Source organism: Amphimedon queenslandica, unplaced genomic scaffold, assembly GCF_000090795.2.
Source record: "Amphimedon queenslandica unplaced genomic scaffold, v1.1 AMPQUscaffold_13462, whole genome shotgun sequence".
NCBI classification, from domain to species: domain Eukaryota; kingdom Metazoa; phylum Porifera; class Demospongiae; order Haplosclerida; family Niphatidae; genus Amphimedon; species Amphimedon queenslandica.
This window is the reverse complement of record NW_003546302.1, coordinates 3,655-16,169: the sequence shown is the minus strand read 5'-3', so window position 1 is coordinate 16,169 and position 12,515 is coordinate 3,655. Positions and strand designations below refer to the sequence as shown.

At 34.6% G+C, this 12,515-nt stretch overlaps 2 long non-coding RNA genes across 2 annotated transcripts; both read right to left on the bottom strand.

Annotated features, from left to right (window-relative positions):
• Positions 1–6,187: 6,187 nt before the first annotated feature.
• LOC109581096 (uncharacterized) lies at positions 6,188–7,317 on the bottom strand. Its single transcript, XR_002184508.1, has 4 exons — positions 7,226–7,317; positions 7,111–7,174; positions 6,691–6,834; positions 6,188–6,422 (listed from the first exon to the last, which is right to left on the bottom strand). It is a non-coding gene; the product is annotated as an uncharacterized LOC109581096 (long non-coding RNA).
• Positions 7,318–8,314: 997 nt separating this feature from the next.
• On the bottom strand, positions 8,315–10,162 carry LOC109581095 (uncharacterized). Its single transcript, XR_002184507.1, has 3 exons — positions 10,079–10,162; positions 8,438–8,543; positions 8,315–8,396 (listed from the first exon to the last, which is right to left on the bottom strand). It is a non-coding gene; the product is annotated as an uncharacterized LOC109581095 (long non-coding RNA).
• Positions 10,163–12,515: the final 2,353 nt, after the last annotated feature.

The window sequence follows — 12,515 nt, the reverse complement described above, 5'->3', positions numbered from 1 at the left end:
TAGTAATGATATTTGTTACAGGTAGAGCAATGATTGTTTCATTGTTTCCAATAGGATGTACTTCCACAATAAACTGTGATACGACAGATTAACTCTTGCATTCCTGCAATATTTGTGTACATGGCCTACCAGAACTAGTTAAAATTGTACTTTGTGTAGCATTAAATAATTTGAGTAACACTATGGTACTAACAGATGGAAATTCCGCAAAACACTGTACCTCTTCCTATCCAGTACCAGATGTAACTGCATGTTTAAAGTATATGTAACAGCTTTTACATTTCATTCACTGTTTTTGTATAATGCCGTAAGAAGAAAAAAATTATTAATAAATAATTGTTAAAAAAGTAGGACATCTTTACGTAGGCCTGGATATATTTTCACTCCTTCCAAAAAAAAGATTATCTGGAAATGAAGTTCTTTTAACTTTGCCTATTGAATATCCATGCTTAAGTTTAGTCATTGATGATTGTGGCTTTTTTATATTCATTTCCAGGAAATTTAGATGTTTTACAGATTCATTAATTGAGACTTTATCATATAAATTTTGTAATGTAAGTGTTGCATCTACATAAAATACCAGCTGATCAGCAACTTTTTGGTTTGAAGTGATCGCTCATTTTAGATTGCCATTGTGGCTTTCGAAGGAAATGGCTGAATGAGACCAACATGGCCCCCATTATCGCACGTAATGAGCAATATGTAGTAGTAAATGCATGTTCATTGAACAGTGTTTATAACCATAGAGCTAAAAAAAAGTTCACAAAATTCGGCGAGCATTTCTTCTGCAGCATTACATTCTGTCTGATTAATGTCTTTTGAAAGCAAAATATGCATTGCGCATACCAATAGGGCGTAATGATGGAAGTATAGAAATGCCAAGGCGTGCAAAATGGGTTGTAAGGAGTAAAAGAGAAGCCAGTATCTGAATTCATTCGCTTTCCCATTTGCCAAATAATTGATGATTGATCTTGTGGATCTTGTGAATTCATGGGGCGGACTTTGTCTACACAATGAACCATCAATGACTTTTAGGTCCTTCGTGATAGAAAATGGCTGGTTGTGGTAACTAGGTGATGTCCATAGTAGCAGTAATAATATTGTCACCCCTTCAAGGACACAGTGCATATAATCTGGTGAAACAGCGTCTACAAGATTTATGTAGCCATATAATGGTGATTGCCATTTGATTCCTTGAACAACTGTGTTGTGAGTTGTACCTTTTTGAATTATATCCTCTATCCCCTCCTCTGTTCGTAAAGGATATAACTTTTCTGTTGCATAGATTCGTCTTCTTTCTCTGTATTCTCCTGAATGAAGACAAATAGGGCAACCACAGTTGCCATTAAACTGATTCTGGTTTAGAACCTTAGAATTAGCCACAAGATCAAACACTCCAAACAGTAACTTAGCACGAACTGTTTAACACCATCTGGGCTAGAGAAACTGAAACCAAGCATATTTAATTCATCTATTAATTGGGCCCATTAAAATGTCCATTTCTGGTTTTGATTGTCCAACCCATAGTCCACAAATATTGGTGTTATCAATGCGAAACGTTATAGTTGGTGGGAAATTAGCAACATCTAAATAAATTGGCCAAACAGAAATTTTGGATAATCGGAATATAGAAATTCTATCAGTGTTTAAAATAACGCCAACGTTCTCTGGGTAGCAAAAGTATTCCTTGTCATAATTTTTTAAAGTAACCGCAGATATGTTTGCATCAGCAATATGTCTTGATGTAATTTATATCATTCCATTGTCCTAAATAAAAAGTGGCACATTTACATCTCAAAGTATTTTTGTCTGTTATGCATCATGATGACTATCATGAGAGCTAGGGAAACATAAACAAGGGCAAATACTTAATCCTGGCAATCTACATGCATGCACTTTAAAGGACGCTTTATTGCTATTATTATTATAGTTCAAATTTACTTAACGTGACAAAATGGTTTTGAATTGCTTTGTAGGTCAAGTTTAATGACCGTATTATTTTCTAAACATTTACTGTCATCGTTGCAGCAAGAATCACTATGGTTACACTCCTTTTTTCACTGTGAGAAGTATTTTCTAACTGTAGTACAATGACATGATTAAAACATTTTCCGAAGCATATAAACACTTTTTAGTAGCTTGCTGTCAGTAGGACAGAGTAACTTGAGTAAAATGAGAAGTTGATTTATTGTGCTAAATGGTAAATGGCATTCCCTTTTAAAACTCATTATCATAAGAATAGCACCACATATAGAGATTTTGGAGTCATAATATAATGGTAAAAGCAGGTCATCATCCATGTGATATGGTGAATGATCTAAATCTTCAACTATGCTTTCTGTATCAATGTCTTGTGCCATTGCTGCTTCCATTCGTTCAGCTTCAATGTTATTACTGTCATAATCATAATTGGTCTCAAATTCTGAGTCTGCAGGAGTGATTGAACTGTTGCATTCAGCATCCAAGTCCACAAATACAGAAGTAGTAGTTGGTACATTATTTAATAATTACCTACTGCTGCATTCATCATGGGGGAGTAGTCTCTGCAGTGGCAGGAGGACTATCTTCAAGTTGTGAGATTTCCTTATATAAGATCTAGTCAATTTGGTTTTTGATACTTGCTATGCTTAATAATACCGTATAGCTACAAAGTTTCGAGGCAATGAACTTTCGTGAATCAGGCCACAAGTCTTTTTTCGCGAATTAACTTTCGCGGTTCTTGATGAAAAGCACACGTGTTTATTGGCAACACGGATATTTCACGGAATTAACTTTTGCGAATACGGAAAATCCGCGAAAACAGCGAAAGTTGTACCCTGAAAATTAAGCGGCTATACAGTATCAGGTACCTTTTTCTGTTAATTCTTCATGTTGTTGTTCTCAGGATTGACTCTGATGTGTCCAGGGGCGTATCTAAGGGTGGGCCTATGTGGGCATGTGCCCGACCAACTCAGCAGAAGAAAAAAATTCTTTTGTATATTAGTCCTTTTAAAAGTATTACTCACTTTATTATGATGAAAGCAATGAGACAAGACTAGCATAGCTAATAGTTTTAGTAGTGTAAATATATGATAGCATGGTAGAGACTTCCATAATTTCACTTGGGCATTTGGGCTGCCATTTTAAAAATAATAACTACTATTAATCAATCTATTATTAGACAATTCACTTTAATATTAAATTAATTGAGTGAAAAATGGCTAAAAAAACTGTGCTGAGTCTTTTCAATGTCTCCCAAAGGCCAGTACTACTTCAAAAGAAAATGTAAGCATTTAGGGGGTACCGAGGGTGCTTGAGCACCCCCATTAGCCTGAAGGATCAACATTTTTTTCGTCTGCTTCTTGAAGCTCTTGTGTCTCATGTCACTGCTAATCATCTTAAAAAAGTTATTTAACACACTCAACAATCATTTCAGCCTCAATTTCAGCATTTTCCAGTGCTTTAAAGGGCAGTTGGAAGAGCCAGAGTTCCTAAAATTACCGTGACCGCGCATATGATCATGTAAAAAGCTATAATCTATGGAAAAGCTAAGCATGTGCGGAAAACAATATTTTAGCGCAGTAAAAAGGGGGTGTGGTCAAAATTGCAGCACGTTTTGTGGGCCAAATACTTTCCCTCAATCCCCACCCAACTCTCACAGCTTAAATACGCCCCTGGATGTATCATAAAGGTAAATTCTGTAAGGACCACTGCTAGTAGCCAAGATTTTAATCAGGACTGAATTGGGGTGTAACTTAGCCTGTCACCTGTTACGTGGCCATAAGAGCGTGAACTTAGGCGGCAAGAGCATTATAGCTGTAGCTGAGGAAACTGAGCCAAATAGTATGAGTCAAATCTAGAAAACCAGTGTGGCCAGCAACACTATGTATGATAACGAAGAATATTATGACTCAGATGAAACTGTTGGATTTAGTGAAAGTTTTGATCTTGAACACTCACCAGGAATATTAAATCCACCTTGTCCACAGCAACAGAGCAAGAAAAGACCAACAAGGAATAGAAGACTTCCCCTTCATATAATTGTGGAATCAATTATTCCACCAGTCAAAAAGGCTATTAAATGTATATTGGTAGCTTAAAGTGATTATACATGCATCTGCATCTGCTCTAAAATTTTTAAGGGCACAGAGTCAATGTCGGAGTTTGGATTTAAAATATTGCAATTTAATAGATCTTAGTGTATCTTATTTATTCTTGATTATTAGTTTTACCTATGATTACCCTATCCATTTCAATAGGTCATCAAGTAAAATGCTGTCAAGACTTCAAAAGTCTTCTTCTACTTCATATGCAATAAATTTGCAACTCTGTTAATTTTTTGGGCTTTATAAATTAATTTTTTTTAAATGCACAGACAACTTTAGTGCTCAATGATAATAATGATTTATAATTTGGAATTTAATTGATGTTTAGTTTACAATGTGAAATGTTTAGATGAAATTTTGTTTGTATCAAAAACTACTCTGTGTTTCTTTTGGCAAGATAATCAGTTGCCAAATAAATAATAATTGTCATTAATTCCAAATAGTAAGGTGTTTTAAGGCCTAAAGCTACTATTTTCATTTGCAGCCATCTTACTGCAGCAAACAAATCAGCTACTTCATGAATAAACACAGTATTCATTGTCTGACGACAATTTTTGCATCACAGTCACAAAGTGAATTGCTAATTAAACAATTTAAAGTAAAATGCCACGAAGGAAACAAAGTAAAAGATTTGAAGCTCTTCACAATGCTAGGTGGACTGCCAGGATTGGATCTTCAATAGCCGCGACATCTATTTCCACAACAGGATCTATTATCGCCGAAGATAATAATAGAAATGAGGTAGGCAGCCTGGCTCCGCCGCACTTTCAATCGATATGATATCCTAAAATCTAAATAGATATGATATAGGCCTGAAGTGGGTGTCAAAGGATGTGATATAGACATGAAGTCGGTGATGTTTGAACCATATAGGATGTGATTTATCTCGAGGGCTATACACCTTTCCCACCAATGTAGCGTTTAGCAATGAATATCATTAACGAGCTGCCATTTTGTGGGATAGATGTACAGTGATGGATGGGCTAAAAGTACTATTTCTTTATTTTCTCTAAAAGAACTGCAATAGCAAAAACCAAATTGCAGTATGATAACTAAAATTATACAACAAATGTGCTACGAGCATTTCTGTGTGAACTAGAGCTTGCATTTAAAAGGAAAATGGGAAAAGTCACTTTGTGCCCATTCATCTCTGTACATCTATCCCACAACATGGTGGCTCGTTAATGATATTCATTGCTAGATGCTGCATTGGTGGGAAAGGTCTATATTAAGGACCCCACCATTTTTTGACTAATTAAATTTAATTAGCAATTATATATAGCATTTACACCAGGCTATATGCCCATGCAACTATACATGCCATGCAGTCTTATTGTTCTTCATCTGTATTTTAGGAAGTTGATGTGACAGCTACACCAAAAAGGGAGAATCAAAGCAATTCAGATAGATCAATAGAGGTTACTCCAATTAATTTTCAAAAAAATGATCCTGATTTGAGCTTGGATACTCCTGAAGGATGCAACTCTGCTGAATTACCTAATAGTAATTCAATCTTCTTAGGTCAAGTGAGCCAAATGTGTAAATTTATTGATCAGATTAATTTAACTTCGAAATGTGTGACACCATTATGTAATGGTATGTTAAAACATGTTTGTCTTAGTATGATTGGTCAACAAGGTTGTGTTACTTTACCATATGATTGTACTGGTTGTGCTGAGAGACGTGTTGCTTTTGAGAGCTCAATCAAGCATGAGACTGAAAACTGTACAGCAGTTGGTCTTGCCCTGCAAGTCGCATTTATATGTTCAGGTGTAATGTATTCTCAATATGCTAAAGTACTTAAAAATGCTCTTGGCATGTACTGCGCAGGGTTCATTGACAAAACCATTCCTGCTTCTTTTGCTTTCATCTTCCTCTTCTAGCTATTTCAGCCCATTTTTTGTATCTCTTTTTCAATAGTAAACAGAGAAATATTAGGCAAGTTTTGTAGCCTGCATGCAAAGCTGTAGTAGCCAACCATTGCCGCCAATGGCTGTAATAGCTTATTCCCACAATGGGGCATAGCACTTGTCAATGTGATGGCACAATGACTCACATCCTCAATTAAGTCATAAATTATTATGTAAAAACCAAGAATGAACCTTTACTATAATATATCATAACTGGTAGGAGATGAAATTATTATAGAGCATATGCACTTTGTAAAAAGTACATGATATGGGTTGAGAGTTTCACCAAGCCTCCTGTTGACAAGATATCAATCTGTTCACTGGCTATTTTTAGCTTTAAATCATATCCAAGGCCTTTATGTTGGTAGAGATGGTAATTTGTTATCACGTCATTCAATGGATGTAGCATAGCAGAACATAGCAAACCCTAACATGAAAAAATAAGTATTTAGTTGACCAAAAAATTTCCCCCTCACAAATTGCCCACCCTACAGTAATCAGAAAATTTAAATTCCCTTCATATCTACCTCTTTTTTTACATAATAACACATTGTCAATTTTTGCCAACAAGACATACATGTAGGATATAAAACATAGGGTGCCATAAGATGCTTGTAATGGCATGAATATTACTAGTATGCATAAAAGCAACAAGATAAAGACATCAGTGCACGAAAAAATTAACAGTCATTCACCTTGTACCCTTCTACATATAGTCCCAATAGTGGCGTTCTTACGGGAAAGGTATACAATAGAGTTGTAGTCAGATAGAACAGGAGTTGCCCAATGAATGACTTCTGTACATCAAAATTACCTTGAATTCTAAGACAAGATTTAGCCTAAAAATGGGAAGACCACTTGTATGAAAAGAAAAATGAAGTTACAAATATTATTAATCAAGGTACACTGTATAGCAGAAAATTTTCATTGCCATAAATATTATTTCCTATCCGATCAGGTCTTACAAAAAAGATTAATTTTGTTGATTAATAACCTTAATTATTAATTATTAACCAGTCACGCCCACTTTATCTAAAACTTTCTGTCACATTTTACTTGGCCAAAAAATAAATGAAAATTAGCACTCCCCAAAAATTTCCTGCTATACAATATACCTCAGCAGTAAACACTACGACACTACAACTATGGTCAATCTTGCAACACACAATCTGGATAGCCCTAATATTAAAGCTAAAAAACCATTTCAAATAAATTTAAATTTAAAATTACTTTCAGTAACTTTGTATCAATTATAAATTGATGAAGTTCTCCGCCATGAATGGTCTGCCACATATCAACTTGGACATTCGTAGTGCAGTGTGATTTAGAAGATATCGGCACATATCTAGTAAAAATAGATATAAGAAATTACAAATTACATACAGTTTCGAGGAATGAAGAATGTCTTGCACAGACAGAGTTTTGTAATACAGAATTCACAACATGGAGCAAGTATGCCTTAACTGTCGCATCACTGAAACATCTGATGTAGGCTCTTACTGCTTTGGCAGCTATCTCTCGAGCATCTGAAGAATACAAATTAAACAAGCAAACAAGCATATTTGTGTAAAAATATTCCTATAATTGTTGTCACATAGGTTTTTATTATGACTTAGACATTCTCTCTACCATCTAATGCTTCTAGATAATTCAATTAAGAGTATCTTCATTTTTTCTTACTTTTAGAAAGCTCAAAACATTGTTTTATGCATAAACTGTCATTTTTGTTGCATGGGTGTGTGCTATTGTTACTTCTCCATGTACATAAGAAATGTAAGTGACACACTATTATCAACAGCTCAACAGTGAAAACAAAAACCTGAGAGCTTTGCAACAAAATGGTTTTGTTAGCAAAACTAACAAATTGATGTAAATGCTAAAACTTTATATGAAGCAATTTCATTATAAGGCAAAACGTTCCTATTAACTATCATAATAGACCAATAGATAGCCAAGCTCTACCAGATAACTTACCATTGCAGCACTATAGGTTATAGAGCTAGACTTTACTGCCACCAAATCAATCATGTCAAATATCCCTCTCATTCCTTCCCCTCTGTGACAGTTGATGCTGTTATTACTGTGTGACGCTGCCAGATCATCAAGAGAACACAGTAGTATCATTGGTTTAATTACAGCACTTATTTCCTCATTAGATTTAATAACGAAGAGTGAAGGGTCTATCCAGTCTTTAAAAGTGCAGTAACTTTTCATTGCTGATGCTTCAATGACTGAAACCGTACTTTCCACACTCGATACTAAAGGCGTAGGAGCTAATAAAGACATGTAAAATAAACGGTTACTTACAATCAAAAATACCATCATCACTACTGGAGTATTTTGTTTTTTTTGAAGCTGGCTCGCAGCTTTCCATGACCCTTTATACTTGACTTTCCAATACCTGAACATTAATCACAAGATTTTATTATTGAATTATTTCACTTTTCATCTGATGATGACACATATTCAGACTCTTTATTTGAGTGAGATACTTATGAAGACTTTTCAGGAGAACCGCCTGATGAACTTTCAGAACTCATCTAAATAACTTAAACTATATAATTTCTCCTTCCTCAATAAACATATAGTGGGATAATATTATAGTCTCCAGGAAAATTTGGAAAAGTAGTTTAATCACTGAAAGTGCGTGGTAGGAAACAATGTTAAAAAGCATCATTGAAATTTTAGTACGGACTAATGAACATATTGCTGCTTAAAATGATAACATTAGATCATGAAGTACATGCACCATATTTCCTCAAATAAAAGCCTGGCCTCTATTTTTTAAATTAGATTTTTTATCTGAAAGAAAAAATGTATATGCTGAGATTTGAACCTGTAACCTACTGCCAAGAATAATTCTAAAAAGGAAGTATCTATAAGGCACAGGTAACTTTAGAGATGTAGATTTGCATCTTTATACTACAATTTTATTGTTATCCCAGTGTTTATTTACATTCAGCTTTTATTTGAGGATATAGGGTACATCTGTAAGCAGGAGCATAGTAATCTCGCTGGCCAGACTCTAATTTACCAAATAAGAGTCTGGTGCCATGCCTAATATCAACTCATGTTTTCAATGTTTTGATTTGCGTGGGCAAAAAATGTTAATCTCTATGAACACACCCACGCACCACAATATTGTGGATTTATTATTTTTTTACTGATTTTATACTTGCTTGTATACTTATTTTATACTTCATACTTGCCATCAAGAAAAATAAAGCAGTCAAGTACTTCTCATTTTTGGTTTTTTCCGGCAGTACTGAAGTTGGAGCAATCATGGCGGCTGAATTCATTTCGGATCCAAGCACATCTCGAAGCATTTCTTTACTTGCCTCATTGTCTAACCATCAGAGCAGATAAAGGCAATCCAGTCGGCAGTTGTCATAGAAAGAAAGTATAATACCTCAGTTAGTTCCATTCTTGATCATAATAGACTTGCCGTGCATGGGCGGATTCTAATGTAACCATAATAACAGTAATTATGTCGACCAAATTCCGCCAGACAAGCACGAGTTGATGTTAGGCCTGAAACCAGACTCTATTCTAAAAATTGAGTCTGGCTCCGCGAGACTAGGTGCATAGCTGGACCATGGGTAATGGTAGAGGAAGTAAAAAAAACGGTGCACGAAACACACCTCTTTTACATAGCAAAATGGAGACAATTTCCTGCAAGCTGAGTGAAATATCATGGTATGGCTATAGTGGTTATCAGCCACCCCCTTTTGTTATTGTAAGAACAATGAATATAATCTTTAGGGTTATAATTGCAATCAATATAATTACTCAAACTAGGGCCCAGGCCCCCTCAACCTCAGCTACAGTAAGTACAGCTTGACAAAGATGTCAATATCATGTATCAGAAAATGTAATAAAATTGGGAGAGGGAGTGATTCAGATCCAGTTTTTGGAAATATCAAATGCTATATAGTCTTCGCACTTTTTCATAAACATGTTTCTTTTTAAAACACTTGTAACTTTAATAGTATAATGTTCGTCATGCAACAAAAAAGCAAATGCTTCTAAATAGCTACGTCATTTATTAATTCCAAAAAAAATCAAGTAACAAAAATAACTTACAGTGGGATGATCACAGTGGAAAACTTCAAAATACAGTGGGATGATCACAGTGGAAAACTTCAAAATACAGTGGTGCCACAGTAACAAGACAACAAGAGTGAATCTAAACATCAGAAAACTGAAGTAACCAATATGGATAAGGATAACTCACAGTGAGAGACAGCTCATGAGACTGAGTAACTGAGCCTAAGTAATAACTGTGGTGTGCTGACCCGGCGGTCACTGGCTCTTGTAGCTAGCAAAAGCGAAGCTAAACATAAAAAACAGAAGTAGCAAGGTATATGGATCAAGATAACTCACTGTGGCAAATAACTAGAGAGTCTGAGAGCCAAAGCCTTCCTCGAGGAGTCTGAACTAGTGTGAGGCGACTACCAAATCAAAAAGAGACTGGTGCAATAAGACACCAGAAGCGACTACAAGAGAGAATTTAACGACCAGAAAGTGAGAAAGCTAAGTAACTAGCAGTTGGATAGTGATAACTCACAGTCAAAGGAAACCAGCCAAGGTGAGAAGAGAAACGATTAGCACCTGACAGTGTGGTTTCATATGGTTTGCGCATGCATACAACAGTCGAAGTGCTGATCAAAATGGACGGCGAAGGGCACTTTAACTGAATGAAGTCCATTTTTCTATTGCTTTATAATAACACTATTTTTTAAAATTAAAGGTAGATAATATTTAAATATATTTTTTCTATTCAGGATAGTGCAAAAAACAAATCAATTTACCTTAGTACTGCTCCCTTAAAAGGAAAAGTCAAAGTGATGTGTTGCCAAAGTGGGAAAGTTTTAATGGCAAGTGCAGACAAATTGACAAAGGAACACGGTGAAGACCTAAGCCTTAGTGATATACATGATGGTAACAGTGTCATTTATGACGCTGGTGGAAAAAGTTATGATGTAGTCATAATCTGCAATAATGAAGGTAAAATTTATAGCTAATTAAGTACTATATTAACCATACATATGTGTAATAGCTACAACAGCAGAAACTCCTACTAAAAGTCGACATAACAATAAAAAGATTGTCAAGAATAGAGTCAACACTGCTTTAATAACAGCTGAAAAAGTTAGTATGCATATTCAATGTATATTAAATATGTTTTTACACTTTATGGGCTTTTTAACATTAAAACTGTTAGTGCATCATTTTTGCAGTAGTTTTGATGTCTTTGTACATACAGTTGCTGGCTACCTTAACACATTAAAACAGTCTTGTCATTTTTAGCAGGACTTTGATGTTTATAGATTTAATATTCAAGCTGAATTTTGATTAACATTTAAGATTAATTTGCATTTAGAATAATTATATTTACTTCAGGAAACAGAATGCAATGATGATACTCAGTCACTACTAGATGAGGCTTCACAAGTTATTAAGCTTAGTTCAGAAACGTCTGAAGTTTCAAAAATCAGTAGAGATGAAACTGGGTTGAAGGTCAGTAAGATATGTATATTCAGTTAAATTTGTCTGATAACGTAGGGTTTGCTTATTCAGATGGATAAAAAATTTGACTAAATTGAAAGGATGCTAATGCATAGCAACAAGTATGAGTCAGATGTAGATTTAGAAACTGAAGAAAGATATATTGTTAGTTCAGAAATTAATTTGTCTTTTATTTGTCATTCATAAATAGGTTAATGGAATTGACTGAAGAGCATTGCCTGCAAATAATGCTTATAGCTATGGACGATCTATACTGGATGCTTTGTATACTAAGAAAGTGGTGTACTACTACCAACAAGCAAAAGTCCAAAAACAGCATTAGACAATGATCAAGTACAATTGTTATTTGGTAAGTTTCAATATTGACAAAAATATTACTCTTTAATTGATAAAATTTAGGATGTCTCAACAAACGATTCAAAGACCAGTATATTCTTTCAAACATGAAAAGTACACTTAATCAGAAATACAAAAAAGCAAAGGAAGTGATATTAATTAAAGATGACTAAACGCCAGTATCATGTCAAAATTTGACAAGTTGTTTTACTAACGTGATTACCAATAGATGATTTGTTTTGAATTTTAACTATGAAATAACAATTACAAGAAATTGAAACAAGATCTTGACCAGATCCAGCATAATCTTGTGTAAAGATATTCCAAGATAGTGCATTCAGTCATTCTTGAAAGTGCATGATTTTGGTTGAAGATATGTGACCATAATTGACAAAAGGTACCTTATGGCGGATTTTAAAATTCATCTTTAAAATGAAAAATATCATCCTGTGAGTCCTCTGTTGGACAAACATTGTTTCTAAAAGATACATAGGAACTTTTTACATCCTCTGGAGTAATTTTATGATAAATGAAGCTCAGGAAGTTGGATTTTTTAGGCTAGAAAGTCAAATTTCACTACCCGCCATAAGGTACCTTTTGTCAATTATGGTCACATATTATACAAGATATTAACAAGTTCACACAAGATCATGAA